Source organism: Haemaphysalis longicornis, unplaced genomic scaffold, assembly GCF_048455015.1.
Source record: "Haemaphysalis longicornis isolate Haplotype H1 unplaced genomic scaffold, Haemaphysalis longicornis Haplotype H1 scaffold_1, whole genome shotgun sequence".
NCBI classification, from domain to species: Eukaryota; Metazoa; Arthropoda; class Arachnida; order Ixodida; family Ixodidae; genus Haemaphysalis; species Haemaphysalis longicornis.
In genome coordinates, this window is record NW_027526203.1 from 458,112,669 (window position 1) to 458,126,616 (window position 13,948).

At 50.2% G+C, this 13,948-nt stretch overlaps 1 non-coding gene across 1 annotated transcript; it reads right to left on the reverse strand.

Moving 5' to 3' along the window:
* Nucleotides 1-11,676: 11,676 nt before the first annotated feature.
* On the reverse strand, nt 11,677-11,749 carry Trnat-agu (transfer RNA threonine (anticodon AGU)). The gene has a single exon. It is a non-coding gene; the product is annotated as a tRNA-Thr (tRNA).
* Nucleotides 11,750-13,948: the final 2,199 nt, after the last annotated feature.

The window sequence follows — 13,948 nt, forward strand, 5'->3', positions numbered from 1 at the left end:
CTCTTTGATCGTCTTGTGCGAGCTGCGGTTGTTTATGCACCGGCGCTACACTCCGATTCATCAGCGTTTTTCACATCTCTAGATACTTTCATATTGGAGCCCTAACTCACCTTTTTAGTGGGGGACTTTACCTGTGTTCTCGATCCCCAGCGAGATGTGTGTGGTCCTGGATGCAGGGTAAACCCGCGCGCGGGCACTAAAGGATCTCGTAAGCCAGTTCCAACTCCGCGACGCGTGGGTGTAGCTGCATGGTGAAAGGTTTGCCGCCACGTGGGAGAGGGGACGGTCGGGCAGCCGGTTGGATAAGTTTTACTTCCCGACGGAGCTCAGCACTATCTTGAGCGCTGTGATGTCCTCTCTTTTCCTGCGGGCACTCCGCGTATCTCTGATCACAAGCCAGTCTTAGCGACTCTAAACCTCGGCGACTGTATGCCACATCACCAGATGTGGCGAATGTACGAGAGTTTGCTGACAGATGAGCTCAGTATGGCCGCGTTAAGGGATGCGCTGCGCCCACCGCATCGCGACTTGACAAACCGATTACCGTGGGATAAAGTCCTGCTGGCGCGACGTGTTAGTTGGGGAGGGGGAGAGCGCGTAAAGGCCGCATCACGGCCGCGCTCAACGATACCAACGATACACTGTGGAGGCTTCGGATCGTCAAAAGTGGTGGCGCTTTAACCGCCACCATGCGTGACTACGTCAATGTATTAAGGGCGCGATATGAACACCTGTTACGGCAGTCCTCTCGCGCTGCTAATTGTGCCCAGGTTTTAGGCCGGCCGGTGTCAGACCCATCTGTGTTACGGTACGTCAAAGCAGGCTCGCTTAACGGACCAGAATTGGCGCAAGTGCTAGAGGTTGCTGGACGGCTAAAAAAGCGCTAATAGCGACGACACTTGTGATGTGTTCACGGCACATTTTTCTCGCCTCCTCACCTCAGGGAATACATTGTGGAATGATTTCTTTGAGGAACGCCTAGGCACTTTTCGTGGGACGCTGCCCCAGGTACCAAATGACATGGCGAGCAGGCTACGTGCGCCGGTTTCGACAGAGGAGCTGTATGAGTGCGTCAGACGGCTAAACGGCGCAACAGCGCCGGGCCCTGACGGCATCCCTGCAAGGTTTTACAAGACCTTTTTTTCCGTTGCTGGGGGCGCGCTTCTCGCCATGGTGAACGGCTTTCTTCTCCATGGGGAGCGGCCGGAATCCTTTCGAGAGGGTCGCGTCGTCCTGATAGTGAAGCCGGGAGGGAGCCCTTCGAACCCAGGTGCGTACAGGCCAATCACGCTTCTCAACACTGATTGTAAGATTGTCGCGTCCATTCTAGCCCACCGAATGAGCCACGTACTCCCGCACATCCCAAGCAGCGCGCAAACGTGCAGCGTGCCGGGCCGGTCACCTTTTTCATCCGTAGCCCTTACCCGCTACCTATTTGACTTCGCGTCGAGAGCCGGCATTTCCGGTTGCTTCATATCGGTCAATCAGGCGAAAGCTTCCGATAGAGTGAATCACCTAAACAAGCTCGGTAACTTAGGGTATACGGTTTCCCGTCAGAGTATATATCTTGCCTTCGGCTAGCTTATACTCGAACGTGACCGCCCGGCTGCTTGTTAATGGCCGCCTCAGTGAGCGCTTCACAGTTTCGCGCGGGATCAGGTAGGGTTGCCCCTGGTCCCCCTCTTTCTTTGCCCTATGCCTGGACCACCTTCTGCGTCGCGTGGCTGCGTGTCCTTCCATCCGCGGCTTCCCGCTGCCCGGTCAAGGCCAGATCAAAGTCTCTGCATATGCGGACGATGTGTCCCTTTTTCTCCGGGATGAGGACAGCTGCCGAGCGTTTATACGCTTTTTGTGGAGTATGGTGAGCTGTCTGGATCCCGACTGAACAAGGGCAAAAGCAGAGCGCGACGATTTGGATCGCTTGCCAGTGACCTTGCTGGAGAGGTAGAGTGGGTGAGGAAAGTCCGGGAGCTAGGCGTAGTATTCCATGCCTCTGGAGAAGTTGCCCGTGAGACGTGGAAGGGTCTGTTAGACACGGCTGGCAAACGCATATGAATAGCGCCAACTTTCAGGCTGTCTCTCTCTGAGAGGGGTTACATCATCAAGTCTTTTGTGCGTGCTTATGCACGCTTATGTGTTATTACAAGAATTTTCTAACCCCACCTGTATCGGCCTCACCGGCCAACAGTATGAGTAAATAAATAAAAAAAAGTCGTGCGTTTCAGCGGCGCTCTTTTACGTGGCGAGGCTCGGCCACCTCGTGACATAACCCGCCGGCTGGCTACAAAATTCGGGTCCTTTTTCTGGGCCGGCAATACGGAATCAATTGCGCGCGCTCTGCTTCGTCTGCCCTGCAGCATGGGCGGGTTTAGCTTGCCATGCCTGAACACGATGTCAAGTGTCCTAGCGTTACGCAGTGTGTGGGAACTAGTAGATGATGATGAGTACCCGGGGCAGGCTCTGCTTCGCTACTTCTTGGGTACTCCTCGCTTATTATTTTATGATGAGCCCATTATCGGACCTACAGCGGTGCAGCCGCCGGCTTTCTATAGGTACGTTGCTAAAACACTTGGAAGATTTCAGTCGGGCAACCAAGATTTGGATATTAGAGCGTTATCTGCAACCGAGATATGCATGCGAGAAATTGACTATTGGGCAGTTGGATGACCGGCAAACAGAGAAGTCTCGCGGGGCCCGCTGACAACTATTAACTCGATCCAGCCCTGGGACTTTTAAATGCTCGTTGTCCCTGGGACTTTTTAAATCGAAATTTTTCGATCTACGAGCCGTACGTGTCCTCCCAAAAATAATGCTGGCAACCACGCGGCAACATACTTTTGTCTGTATGCGATATGAAAAGCGGTACTTAAAAACTTGTTCACAGCTAAACAAGTGTGAATTGCAGGCTTCTGTATTACTTTATGTGTTTTTTTAATCACTAGAAGCAGCCAGCTGTATGTATTGATGGTCTAGTTGACACATTCTGATGATGATTATGATGATGCTGATGATCAATGGCCTCCCCTTTGAATCGGGGTGATGGCTTGCGAGATCTGTAGGTAGCTAAATTTAATTTAGCTAACCTACAATTCTTATTTCTCTTTAATTCTGTCCTGCGGCTATCTCGGGCTGTGATGACCCTTTATCGACTTCTTTCCTGCGTTGTTTCCACCAGTACTCCCATCGCTGTCTGGTAATATTCACTGCTGATCCGTTAATGCTGCGATCAACTGCGAAACCCAGTGCCTCAGGAAGTAGGACTTTTCCTCAAATTCTAGAATCTTTTGGCATTCAATTACTACATGGTGGATTGTTTCTTTGTCTCTGCCACATCCCACACATGTCTCATTTTGGGTCGACTATTTGCTTATGTATGTTCTAATTCTTAAGCAGCCAGCCTTAGCCTCAAAGAGCAACGCACTGCCTTTATTGTTATTTGATGTAAATACTACATACCGACATGTGCAACTTGCCGTAGTGTGATCACTTGCTGACTCATGGTTTTGTGACCTTTTTTTTTTACTGTTCCGTTCCTGCGCGGCCTTGTTCGTTGTAGTTTCCGCACGTATGGTTAGTCGCTATGTCAATTCCTTAGACAAGTTGTTTTTTTAAAGCTTACTTGAGTACACTTCCCCTGTTGGCATCCTTTATAAAATGTGGAACATTAAATTATTGTGTTAACCAGCCCCTGTACTTGTTTCTCTTCTTTAGTATCCTTTATGAATATGTGGAATCTCAAAAATCACGCTTACATTATGAGTTACTCAACCCTTGTTCTTGTTCTTGTTACGACTTTTTGCTTTTAGATGCAGAGCATCTGATTCACTCGCCTTGTCCCTCCGGCGTCGTCGTCGTTGTCGTCGGCGTTGTCCACCCCTCCCCCATTCTCCTCGCCGCGCCAGCTGCGCTCTCCGCTCTCCGCCGCTCACCCCCTCTCCTCTCCGATAGCGAACACTCTCTCGCGAGGGGCATTGGATTGGATTGGATTGGATTGGCTTGGCTTGGCTTGGATTGGATTTGGATTGGATTGGATTGGATTAAAGTGGATTGTGTTGGATTGTGTTGCGTCATAGCCGCGGCACGTTGCGTCATAGCCGCGGCAGACGCGCTGGGGCCGACGCATGTGCAGTACTCTCTCTTCCACGGTTTCCTCTCCTTCGGGCGCGCTGCGCATATAACCGGTGTGCCGTTCTTAGGCGAAGCAACATCCACGCTTGGCTCAAACACCTAGAGTCCACGCCGCTTTACAAGTACCCCAACGTCGTCATCGACTGGGACCGGCTTACGCAGTCCCCTCAACGTTATGCGCGCTATAAAACGCGGTCCCTTCGCCGCTCCGCCTATGCGTCGCATCTACACAGGGGTTCCCGCGAGGGGAGGTGGGAGTTTTTTTTATTACTGTTATGTTACCTACCGAACTAATACTCTTGTAATTATATGCATATACTCCTGTATGCCCACCTGCCTTGGTCTAAAAGGAGACTGGCAGTATTTCAAATAAATAAATAAATAAATAAATAAATAAATAAATAAATAAATAAATAAATAAATAAATAAATAAATAAATAAATAAAATAAAAGTTATCTTTCCTGATATCTTGTTTGCCAGCTTTACAGGTTCCCATTGATCCCTTCTTTTCTTTCCTGTCCGCCCACATAAGCGTCTCCGCTTCCTTCACTTTCCTTTTAACTGCATCCGATTGGTTGGTCGCCACGGTCATGTATACTATTTAGTCGCCAGCTTTCGCGTCCTCTTCCGCCATTGGGTGTCCACGCTTTTAAGATACAGGTACTTGTGCACTCTGGCTTCCCACTTCTTTTCATCTAAAAGTCTAAGCCTATCCTCAAACCGTATTTTACTTTGCGCTTCCCTGGCTTCAAATGACGCCCAGCCCACATCTCCGTGTACAACCGTATTCGTATACTGCGAGGTCCCAGTGCTGATCTGCCGACTGCCTTTTGGTTAACCTGCAATCCCGACAGGATATCTGACTTTCAGCATAATACGGCCTTAGAGAACGTGAGCGTCGGCACCATTACCCCTTACCAAATACCTCACAATACCTCGTACTTATTAAATCCCCAAAGTGCTCGATGTTTCATTATTGCTGCGTTTCTTCTCCATTTCAGTTTGAGGTGTTCTTCATAGGCATTCAGGTAGCATTTTCCGCCGTTCAGCCAGATCCCCAAGTATTTATACTGATTCAATAATGGTCTGATTTCCTGTTGAGTCCTTACTGGCGCTGTATCAGCTTCCTCGTTAAACACCATGACCCCGATCTCTGTGGGTTAAAATTTAGGCCGAGGTACGTTCCTCACTCCAAATGTCGGCTAGTTTCTCTAGGTCTTCCGCATCTACCGTTTCTCCACCAACTCTCCACCAACTTCGGTACGACGAGTCAAAGCCTAATCTACTCTCCTCCAATCGGCTTTCCTTTCCTCTAATGTAAAACGATGGGTTTGCCCCCCTCCCCTGGTTTTAAGCTCCCATAGTTCCACCCCCCCCCCTTTCCTGCTCTTGCACACCTGTTTACCTTCCCCCTTCTGCTCTAAATTCTAATTCGGTATATTACTCTTCCTACGTCCCTACTTCCTCTGATGATGATGATGGCGGTGTTCTTGCGGTTAAACCCTTTACAGCGGGCGGGTGAGAGATCTCTACCCTAACTATATAAAAAAAGAAAAACTACGACGCACTCAATGTACAGAGCTCAGGACGCGTGAAGGCCCAGTGGCAGAAGAACCGAAGCCCATCGTCCCAGTCCTACGCCACACCACGACCAAGGGTCACCCTCTTCCATTTTTCAAGACGGCACTTTGTCCGCGCCACAGCGCGCATGTCCACTGAGCCGTCCTCCTCGAACCCGAGAGCAACATGCAGAGGAGTGTTGCGCTCACTCCCCACGCTCTTGCCGTCCGGTCCAAGCCGATCACTCTGGAGGACCACATGTTCCACCGCTTCCTTCTCTTGCGCACACGCGCTACTCAGCACATTCTCCACCGAGTGGTCCAGCCTCTTTTGCCGCACCAGTGTGCGGATTACCCCCGCCCGAGCCTCAAAAAGGAGCACGCTGCCAAGGCTGTTGTCATACAGGTGGACCGGGCTGATCGCGTGTTTGTGGGCTCTATACAGGGCCAGAGAAAATTATTCGGGGCACCCACGGCGCCACTCCTCCTCTCCTGCCTCACAAACCTCGTGTCACACTTCTCGCGTCCACATGGTTGCCGAGTTCGCCTCCACGGGCTTTCGCGAGAGGCCATACGTTTGATCCAGCCTGTACATTCGACGCGCCCACCTGGTGCGCAGGCACGTCGCCGCCAGGTACTCGAAGACACGGCGCGCCCAGCGTTCACGATTCATAAACAGCAGGCGGTCCTTGCTGGAGGCTTCCCTCCGTTTCGAACGAGGGCCACCCAAAATCGCCCTGCACAGCCTCGTTGGCTACAGTGCCATGGTATCCGACTGCCGTGCGACCCACCGCACGCTGCCGTCGCTCGAGTCTCTGATGATGATGGCGATGATGATGATGATGATTGTGACCAGGAACCCATTGTATCGGGTGGGCACCGATCCTTCCAAGCCGGGTGAAAAAATTTACAAAATACATATAAAAAAGGAGAAATGCGGCTGAATGCCTAAAAAAAAAGCATGTTGTTGGGCTAGTTGGTTGATATTCATTCTTAAAACTGCGCATTCGGACGGAACAAGGAAAAGAAGACACAGGATGGGCGCGTTCCTGGCTACTTCCGGCAATTTTCCAGCGACTTTTTGTTCTGAGGATCTGGCAACCCTGCCTCCGATCTCACAAAGACCATTTGTCGCAGACTGCGGGACGCACGCAATATAGTTGTTCGGGTAGACTGGTTACTGGCACACGCAGGCGAGATGGGCAAGGAGACTGCTTACGCGCTCGAGCGAGCCCGTTGAACTACGCTCCAACCCTATATCCGTCCCATTCGCACGATACGACCCCGACCCCACAGAAGCCAAGGCTACAGCCAGGCACGCGGCGTCCAAGAAGTCGCTGCGGAAATTGGTTCCACTAGACCCCGCTCCCCTGCCCGTTGGACTGCCCCGTGGCACATAAGTGCTCCTGCACAAGGCACGGGCTGGTACCGCGCTCACCGATGATGTGCTGGCCAACGGCGTGCCTATGTGCCAAAGCGCCACCAGCATGCCGTCCAGGATCAGCAACCTGTGGCCGCTTTTACCTGAACCTCCTGCTCCATAGGAGCCACGCCCAGTGTACATCACATGTTGTGGGAGTTTTTCGGCCTCCAAACGCTTAGCTTAAATGTCTCTCGCCGGAAGTCCAGCGGCTTGAGGACGGGACAACGCCGCTGCAAGCCGCCATTACACGGCAGACACTGCTTTCTCTGAGGGAGTTCGCACGCCCCTAAGGCGTCGACCACCGAATGTAACCTATAAACGTTTACCCCTCATCCCCCCCCCCCCCCTTCCTTTAATCCCCAAGCCGACCGACGTTTCCCAGTAAAGTTGTTGTGTTATGTTACTTTTTCTATTTCTGCCTTGGAGAGGACTGTGTGAAGGGTTGCGTACGTTTTCCGGGAGATGGAAAACGCTTACACGAGTCGGACTGTGTCCTGCTCCTTCATGCCGCGCTGTCGGTTGGAGATTCTGCGAATCATGTGCGCTACTTGTTCTGCTGAGTGCCTAGGTGGTTCACAGGATGCTTTTCTTGGCCCCCGCTTGGATTATCAGCTAAAAAAACGACCAGCGAAGCTTGGCGCAGCTTTTAAGCAGTGTTCGAAACAAAACACGTCAGTGTGAAATTTGCGATTGAGCGAACTCCTTAGCCAATTAGCTGTATGAAATTTGTAAGGACTCGAGCTGTATTCTAGCGGACAAACATGGTTTTCCTCCCGCGTCGTGGGCATCTTACTGCCCGTGTAACACACCAACCCGAACAGTTGGACCACGGAGGACAGAAGACAGGTCGCACTGGTCCGTGAGACGTCTACGTTTAAATCTCCCACCAGCACAACTGCCATGTAATCGGTGACGGCTTGAAGCCTAGCTGCGCGTGCACGCTACCCCCTTCTTCATTCACCCCCCTCTCCAATGCACGCATAATCCGGCTACCGGTGATGTGCGCATGCTTAGACGCGAAAGTCACGAAAATGTCGCTCCGAAAGTCCTTGAAGCTGAACAAGAATTATTGGCTCAAGTCGGCGTTCCAAGCGGGCAAGTTGCTATTCATCCGGGAGGTATTCACCGCTACTCAACGAGGTGGAACTTGAGGTGGAAACGGCTGTGGCTGCACGTCCTGCGGCAGCGGATTTCCGTTGTTCTCTCTCTCTCATTCGCGCTTCTGTGCGCTCCGACGTTCTTTCAATTCGCGCTCTTGTCCCTTCGAGCGAACGACACGCGTATGATAGCTAGCTAAAAGTGCAACTGCTGACATCGGTGGTAGCGCCTTTATCACTCTTATCAGCCGACTCCTCAGCTCGGGAAAAAGGCATCGGAGGCGGTCAGGAATATAACAATTGCGAGAAAGGCGTCACCTGTGGTGAGGAGGGGACAAACGGTAACGACTAAAGCGTCTTTACCGGAATGAGAACCGTGTACTTTAGACATAAACAGCTTCGCTTTAAAATACCTTCCCACCGCAACGCATATTCATATTGTCTCGGTGGCAGCTTCTGTGGCAGTAAAGTACAAAAACAATTTTTTGTACCTCTGAATATTCGCATTTCTATAAAACCCCAAATTAACTTCCTTCAATATTTCTTCATCCATAAATAAAATCCGTTCATTTAAACAAATTAAATGTTACCTTCGTCGCTTCTACAAGGCGCCGTATAAGGAGGGTGGGCCACTTGAGTTTCCCCTTTCGCTAAGATAACTATAGAGTGCAAGAATAATTAGTACAATTTCGGATGCACTTATTCGATTATAGAATGAAAAAAAAAAACATGCAGATTTCGTGTTGATTAAAAATGTTTGAATCTTGTATATCTGCTCCTGTGTGCCCTTCAGCAAAGATGCGATGAACGGGCACGGCCCGTGCGGCCCGCCGGGTTCTCCATGGACGAGAGGAATCCCGGCGGACGGGACAACTGCCCCGATGGACGGGACTAGTGTCACGGGACCTTGCGGCTTTCCGGGGGGGCGAGTAGTCGGGGGCGCCTGCGCGTGTATCCGGCGGCGCAATCTTGGCTCGGCACAGCAGCGGCGCTCGTTGTCGCCAATCAAGACCTGAATGCCTCTTTATTGGAAGCGACAAGCGCCCATTTCCACCGACCGTGCGCGCCACGCGTGTTGCAGCCGATGAAAGCATCTGCAAGTTCGCCCTGTTATTTTTTTTTCACACACTCACCGACGCTGAAGCTTTTTTTTTTAATTGAAGAGTTAGCTTTAGCAAGAAAAAAACAACAACAACGAAATGCGCGAAAGTCGTATCTTCACCGATTAACCACATCTGCTACGAAATCGACTTTAAACCGCCGCCCAACGTGCGCATTTTGACAGATTCATTCGCAGCAATCCGAGAACTACGAAAACCCCTTTCACTCAACCCACTTGTTAACTCCATATTACTACTTAAGGAACTACTGAAGAGCCACAAAGTGAACATCCGAATAGACTGGACACCGGGTCATGAAGCGGTCAGCCCAGGAAACCAGGCCGCTCACGCAGCGGCGCAGGAGAGTCTTAACGTTACCCCTCTGCTGGTTTATACCTCGATCGGCTACTTCACCTGCCCTACTCATCCAGCGACTCAAGAAGTGCAAGAAATGTCGGTACGAACGTTACACCATCTGGTTATCTTGCTAACATGCCCTCATTAACTAGAGCCGAAGAAGTATTCATCAACAAGCTTTGCGCCAATGTAGCTTACACTCCACATATCATTCAGAAGTGGACAAAGGGCTCCACAACACCCTCACCCCCACTTTGTCCCTACTGTAACACGAACACCAAAGCAGACCTTCACCACTTAGTATGTGTATGCCCATTCTTCGATGCACATCGTTCAGACAGCATTCGACACATTGATCTAAACACCATACACCAAGAAGCACATGCGGCATTAGATAAGTCTTTATTACACGAAATAGGCAAATTTGCAACCAAAAGTGGTCTGTCGCGAGTATAGTGTGACGAAGGACGACCCCGGCGAAGCCTCCGAACAGTCAGTGAATAGAAGAAAAAGTGCCTGGAACTGAAGCAACGCGTGTAATCCCCTCCTTCATATCCCATTTTCCCCACCAAGTGGCTTTAGCCCTCCCTTTCCCAAATATAAGCTTTACTTAACCGATGGCATACGCGAGTGAAACGAATTCTTCTGGTGATCGAATCAAACGCACAGCTTGGGTTAAAACGCATTGTTTTAGAAAATGACTTGGACGTACCTCTGTCCTTCTCATTTTCCCAATTTCAGTGACAATGCAGCACCCTATTTATAACGAAGTTATTTTTGTACAACTGGGCCTTATGAATTTGCGTCGTAACAGTCAAATCTATTTGTTGACGCAATGATAGGTCCGCACGACTGTGCGGACCTGCTAATTACGGCCCATCAACGTGCGCGTATTTAGCGACGACTTGATTGAGTTTTGGGCAACAAACGTGCGGTTCCTGTACTACCTTTTAAGTGCTTCTGTCATTAAATCAGTTTTATTTTCACTAACTGGCCTCCCAAGTAGTTAAACACGACGGCTACGCTTAACAGTACTTAATAAGTTTATTGGAGCGAACTTGTACTATGCAGTGAGGGCATTCCCCTCTTTCCCAACAAGACAGCCGGGCGCGCTTGGCTCCGGAAGCAACAAGCGGACACTCCGTGCACTTTTAGTTCAGGATAAGCAGGTGTGAATCATAAACACATCCTGCTTCGCAGCAGTGTATTTTGAATAGATTTTTACGCGGCTCACGTCCTCACGTGTTTGTTAGAATTAGGGACGTGCTTTCCGAATATTCATGTGTGAGCACGATATCGACATTACCATAATCACTGTGGGCACCAAGGAGAACGCTTCTAAATCCCACATGGCAACCATGCGCCCATCGCCATTGTCATCGGTATATCATCATCGTGTGTTCTCTCCTCGGGAGAGAGTACGGTGGAAAGCACGTGATGACAATTATATGCAGTTCTGCAGTGTCAACGTCATTTAGTCAAGACAGACAGACAGACAGAAAATTATGTGGCCACCACAGCCGGGACATTAGGCCGGCGACGTCTTCGCAGCCGTCCGTCCGGCAGCAGGACCCCTTTTGGGCAGAGGTCCGGTGCCGTCGGCTAAGCGGGCTAAGCCGTCGGCTGAGCCGTGCCGTCGGCTAAGCGGGTCTTCGCGGACTTGGGGGTTTGGGTCACGCAGGACGGCCTCCCAGCGCTCCTCGCTGGTGATGGTAAGGAAAATGGAGTGGGATCGGTGCCTGGATAGTGGGATGCTATCACCGGCCCATATGATGTGGGATAGCGATTACATGATGGCAGGGGTGGGGAAGGAGCGGCTCTGGTCCTCTGGAGCTGGCGATAGATGACCGCCAAGGATAGGGATAGACATGGGTGAGGAGGAGGAAAAATGGCAGGCTCCAAACGGTAATGGGCGAGGATTATCTCGGTGTCTAGGAGTCCGAGGCCAGGCACTTTTTTGTATATAGATCAGGAAAAGTGATTAACATTACAAGTTTAAAAAATATCAATGCCCGCCGGGTGGGATCCGAACCCACGACCTCCAGAATACTGGTCTGGTGCGCTAACCACTACGCTACCGGCGGGGCTGTTTCCCCACCACTTTCTCGGGTATTTATGTTAAGGTATTTTTGTTTCCTGCACTGGAGGGTGGTAGCCAGCGCCACTCGGACTACTCGGGGTGAAGGGGACCTTCTTTTTAACCCCCGGTTCGTGACTAGTGTCTACGACATGTCGAGAGTGGTCGACCAGCGTTGATCCCTCTTAAGCTACCTTTGGCACCAAGACTGCCAGAACAGAGGCCCTCGCTAAGCATGTAGCGTGGGTTCGGATCCCACCCGGCGGGCATTTTTTCACCACTTTCTTTCTGACTCAAAAAATTCTTCATCTGTTTCTATGACCCACCACAACCTCCCCTTCGCTTTCCGAGGTTTTCTTGACTGCCAACCATTATTTTCCGTCTTATTTCACTGAGCCCATCATTTACAGAGGGAGTGATATTTACAGAGGGAGTGATAGAGCGTGTCCGGCGCGTCACACAAGGGACAGGTAGGAGAGGAAAAGAGGGGAGGGTGCGTATGACGGTGCGGCGGACGGCGCTCTGTCAAGCTGCATGGTTGCAGCTTTTTTTCCGTCCGCTTTTTTTCACCTCTGTAGTGACATTGGTGGAAAATAAACCTCATTGTATTGTATTGTATTATATTGTATTGTATTGTATTGTATTGTATTGTATTGTATTGTATTGTATTGTATTGTATTGTATTGTATTGTATTGTATTGTATTGTATTGTATTGTATTATATTGTACTATGTACTAGTATGCGTTTGAAGAAGCCGCCAGATGTGGGCAGCCTCGGCTTTGAGAGGGGGGTGGCGAAGGGGAAGTTGTTTGATAAAGAGGGGGTAATGTTGGGTGATGTGAGAAGTACCGCATGGGAAATCTCGGAGAACCTTATCTCGGTAAGTTTATACCCTGGGGACATCTTTAAGAAGTTTATTTTGCCGAGGACATAATTAATATACAGAAGGAGGTCCCAGGCTCGAGGGGGAGCTCCTTGGTGGTGGGCATTACCACCTATGCCGGTGTGGGCCACAGCAGCATTACGGGTGCGGAAGGGGGATTTGGAAGGGCAAGTTATTGATTTGATTGATTGTGAGCTTTAACCCGCCGACGTTACACAGGCGATGAGGCGCACCGTAGTGGTGGGTTCCGAATTAATTTTGACCACCTGCAGGGGATCTTTAACGTGCGCCGAAATCTCTAACACACGGGCGTTTTCGCTTTTCGCCTAGGAGTGCAAGTGAGGAAATGATGCCCTTTATGTAATTTCGGACGGCATGTTGCCAATTTAATGATATAACGTCAGGGGTGGGTGTTTGGGTAAGAGCAAGGGCAATTGCCACCTTTTCCGCGCTGACTAAAGTCGAGGTGAGTACGGTGGCTGGGCTTGCGGGTCTGTGCTTGATGCCCTGTGGCCGCAATAGCAAAGGCGGACTTGCTCAGATACTCAGCCGTGCTGGGAAGGGCGTAGCGTTTGTGATGATCCCGGGCACAGGCTTAAAACGGGCTTTACGGCACGGGCTTAAAGAAGGTGTCGTAAGAAAGAGAATAGAGAAACACAAGGGTAAAGTGTGCCAAATGTAAAGGAGATGGGAGGTGCTTCACGAGCACCTCGTTCTTTCTTACCCTTTAGCCGCACGTCACTGGTGCCTTGCGGGAAAGCCCGTCGCTGTTAGCGGACGATGCCGGTATGCATGCTTGCGGCGGTCGATCTCAGTTGCTCAGAAAAGCGCTATACATCCGGTGCCTAATTAATTTAAAGTGGTTGTAACGAGTTAATTTTTCACGTATTTTTGGTTGGGACTTAGTCGCTCTTACCAATGGATAATTTCATGTTTCCGAGTTCATTGAAACAACTGTCCCTTGGCGTTTTCGAACTACGAAATACTTCGAAATAATCGAAGTTTATAATTGTGGTATTCGATTCAAAGCCGATTTGAATAACGCATTGTTCGCATTGATATTGGAAAGTTTTGCATATTCGCACACCCTGGTCCTTAGATATTAATTTGCTATTTTTAAGGGGACGCACCTGTTGGATGTATTCTCCCCAGGCACGAAGGGAACGTCTGTCATACGATCCTGCCTATCAAATCTGTTAATGTAGGTATTGCTGGAGTATACCTGGCGTCGGCTCTGCAAAAGTTGTGCACACATATGTAGTACATCAGGTCTTTACAAATCGGTCGTAATGGCGGTGTCTGAAGCTTTATTTCGAAAACTG